The following is a 4100-nucleotide window of genomic DNA, read 5'->3' as shown; positions in this document are numbered from 1 at the left end:
CGTGAAGACTTTTGTTTTTGTAGTTTCATTTTCTCTTTCTTGAGTCATAGGAAACAGCGTACTGTTAAAGGGGGTCGAGGAAATACTAAGGAAAAATTTCCATGTGATGCTCAACTCAAAATCCTACACCTACCAATCCCTTCGAGTGAAGCCATTGGAAATCTCATACAGTTCAGTCAATTTCTTCAGTGACAGAGACGCAGTTCTTCTGGTCACTGAGGACTTTGCTCTGACTGAGGAGTTAGGAATTCGCCAGTGCGAATTGCCTACACAGTGAGGAACATGATAGCCCTGAGGAATTTGAGAGTCAAATTTCCGACCGTTGCTGTGCTGCGCGCCAGCTGTCCCAAAATATCCTATCCACCTAACGGTCATATCATTGAAGGGCATTTATGTCTTATCATGTCGGGCTGCTCCCTAGGCTATAAATAGCCGCCCCTACAACCACTAGCTGGTTGGCTGCTCCGAGAGAACTTGACACTTGTCATTTGAGAGCAACCCATCCTCCGAGGACTTTGAGCGAAAATCATCAAGTGAGGAAAACCCAAAACCAAACCCCCACAAACCCAAAGTGATTGAGCATCACTGAAGAAATTGATCCTGCGTGGATACGACACTTGTTACCTTTGAAGACTGTGCTTCTTCCATACGGTTAGGCGTCAAGGTCTAGAGCATCCAAGAGGAATTGTGGATCGACGAGTGACCAAGTCTGTGAAGGTTTGGAAGTCACCTGAAGACTTACCAAGAGTGATTGGACGAGGCCTGCGTGGCTTTAGTTCAAGGAGAATACAGTGAGGACTGGGTGTCCTGAGCTGCGTGCTCAGTGACTGGGTGTCTGGGACTGCGTGTCCTCGAGTTTAAATACTCAGCCGCTCCAACCAGACGTACAACTGAGACAGCAGTTGGAACTGGTTTACCAAATCATTGTCTTCACCAACCTAACTGGTTCCATTTCCTCAACTCTTTCATTTACTCGTTACTGTGTTGAATGTTTGTTCATATCTGTGTTTGAAGACTTTGACTGAAGACTTTCTCTATTTCCTCAGTTCAATTTCTTCAGTCTGTTTGTCTTCATCTTGTGTTATCCTGTGATTACGCTTTTTGTACTCTGTGCTAGTCTTCATTTCATCATGATGACCATGCTTGTATTCTGTTATGCTTACTTCTGAGTACTTATTCCGCTGCTTTTAGTTCTTTGCTAAGGAATTTCCTCACCGGCAAATTCCTCAGTGAAGAATTCATAAAAATCGCCTATTCACCCCCCCTCTAGTCGATATAACGCACTTTCAGGAGTGGGAAGAGGGGGCTGACTCCGAGGCAGAGTCAAGGGCTCCCCCCCTCCAGCGCAGGTCCCGCGCTCTTCGCCTCTCTCTGAGTGATGACGACGAGGATGATGGCGAGCAGGGCGGCGGGAGCCTGCCCCCGATCCCGAAGAAGGACCGACCGGGCTGATCCCCCGCGGGTCTGCCCCAGCCCCAAAGCGATCCGCAGGCGCGCCTCCTGCTCCCGAGCTCCTTGAGGCTGACCCTTGCAGCCGGCTCTCGGGCTTCAAGTACGGCCGGAGGCTGCTCGAGCCCGCAAGCGACGACCTGTAAGTGCTTGATTCTTGTCTTGTTTATTGTTCTTGTTGCTGAGGCTTGACGCTCGTATCTCCCGGCTAGGCTAGCACCCGCGGCAAAGAAGTCGAAGGGAGCTCCTGAGGCTCCATCCGTGGTAGCGCCTCTGCCCGCGAAAGAAGGTGACCGTGACACACAGACCTCTCCTGCCCGTGCGTCCTCGCGAGGCCTGGCTGAGCCGGCTGGGGCGAGCTCAGCCCCCATGGCCCAAGCGACTCCCGAGGTGCCCTCGCCTGATGCCGCCACCACAGCCGTCGTGGCGCAGCAGGTTCCACCTCAAGATACCGTGATCACGCTGCCATCTTCTCCTCCTACTCCTCCGACTGCTACTTCCCCGACCACTGTTCTGGATCGCGCTGTTGCCGAACTGGACCGTCTGCGGCAGGATCTTCTGGGCGCTGACCCTCGTCTAGTGGCCGGGCGCTTGGAGCTAGCTTCTGGCTGGATTCGCTCTGATGCTTCAATTCGGGCGGTGCTGGTCCAGGCCTCGACGGCCTGCGATGAGGAGAAGCAGGCCGTCCTTGGGGCGAAGGTTGCCCGCGACGCCACCTTGGGGGAGCTGGCTAACGCCCGAGGTCGCTGCGAGGCGCTGGAAAGTGAGCTGAAGGGCCTGCAAGACCAGCTCGCTGAGGAGACCCGCCTTCGCCAAGAGCAGGAGGAAAGCATGAAGGCTCGCGAGGCAGCCGTCAAGGACCGGGACGCCAAGCTCAAGAAACGCCGTGACCGCCTAGGCGCGCTGGAGCAAGAGCTGGAGGCGAGGAAGGTTGAGCTGGACGATAAGGCACGGGTTCTTGCCGAGGATCATGTGGCCTTTGCGGAGATGGATGAGAAGGCTCGCACTTCATTGAAGACGTTTTACGAGAGCGGCCTGGAGAGCCCGCTGGCCGGTGAGGAGGATGGCCCCACCAAGCTGCTTCCCTTCCTAGTTCTTGCTCTTGAAGATGTCACCCTTGGCCTTGGCCCTATGGCTGAGTCCGAGGCACGCGTCTTGTCTTCTGCAGCGCTGACGCGGGTCTTCACCCACATCTATCTTCGCGACCCCAACATCGACCTCGACAGCCTGCTGGAGCCAGCGAGCGGCGAGCTTGCCACTGCCGGTACTGAGGCCATGAAGGTCGTGCGGAGGCTCTGCTGGGGAAGTTCCGGGCCTTCAGCACCAAGCCGAAGCGGAGCGCTGCTGGCCCTGCTACTCCACAAGGCGAACCCGCTCCGCGCAGCTCCGCCGCTGGCAAGTGACTCCGTCATGGCTCCCGTCCTGCTTTTAATTCCTGCGCATGTACCATGCCTCAGGGAGGCGTTAAAACTTGCATTTGGTGATGTGATAACAGTATGGACTGTAATATTTGCTTTTGAATTCCCTAAAATTTGCACTATTCCTTCCTACTTGCTTATGTTCTACGCCGGCAGAGCCCGGCCCCGCGCATACCTCAGCCGCCGTTGGCCCCGACCGGAAACCAGGACGGGACCAAGGGGTGAGGGGCTACGTGACAAGTTAGGCTCCTGAGTCGCGATGCTCAGGAGTCCCCCTTGGCGCTCGAACAACAAGTAGGGAGGTGAGATGTGGGGGTGACTCCTTAGGGAGGTGAGGTGCGGGTGGATCTACCGTTCTACGTCTGCAGAGCCCGGCCCCGCGCATACCTCAACCGCCGTTAGCCTTTCGGAACTAAGGAGTGAGGGGCTACGTGACCAGTTAGGCTCCTGAGTCGCGATGCTCAGGAATCCCCCTTGATGCTCAAACGGCCTTCGTACCTTGGCTCCGCTCAGGGAGGGACGCGCGATGAACCAGGCCCGGGGGGCTGGCTGGGTGGCGTGCGTCTGGGCGTAACCCAGGCGTAGCCCCCGTGCCCAGCCCCCTCGCGCGGCACTCCTGAGGGGAGGCGTTGCGATGAGGCTAGACACTGAGCTCTGGGCTCCCTGAGGTTGATGCGGCCTAAGAGCCACCCTCAGTTGTTTATCACCAGCGCGGAGCATAGCGCTTCCGTATGTGTACGGGCATAGCCGCTCCTCGGCAGTGTTGTCAGCCAGCGGGGAGCATGGTGCGTCCATTGGTGCGTGGGAGGGGGCTCCCCTCCGGGAGGAGCCCCCGGGGCGTATACAGCCCCGCCCTGACACGTGGCTGGCACGGTAGGGCTTGACGAGGTGTATCTGGGCACCCGTGAGCCAGCCTGGGACTCACGGGACCCTACCTCAAGGCGGGTCGCGCCTGGCTCTGGGCCTTATCTTGGAGTGTGTTCCTGCAAATTTGGCTAGATGCCGGTGCTCTACGTCCTCGAGTCCCGGCTCTCGAGCTGGTCTCAGCCGTCGCTGGCATGCCAGGTCGCGATGCCATGGACAAGACCAGAGGGTGAGCGCTGGAGAGCCGGTAGGAGCCCTGAGTCGCGATGCTCAGGCACCCCCCCTTTAACGCGCAAGCTGGGTTAGATGTCGAAACTCTACGTCCTCGGGTCCTGGCCCTCGAGCTGGTCTCAGCCGTCGCTGGCATGC

The sequence above is a fragment of the Triticum dicoccoides genome, chromosome 6B, assembly GCF_002162155.2.
Source record: "Triticum dicoccoides isolate Atlit2015 ecotype Zavitan chromosome 6B, WEW_v2.0, whole genome shotgun sequence".
NCBI lineage: Eukaryota > Viridiplantae > Streptophyta > Magnoliopsida > Poales > Poaceae > Triticum > Triticum dicoccoides.
The sequence above is the reverse complement of the archived record's forward strand: the minus strand, read 5'-3'. Positions refer to the sequence as shown.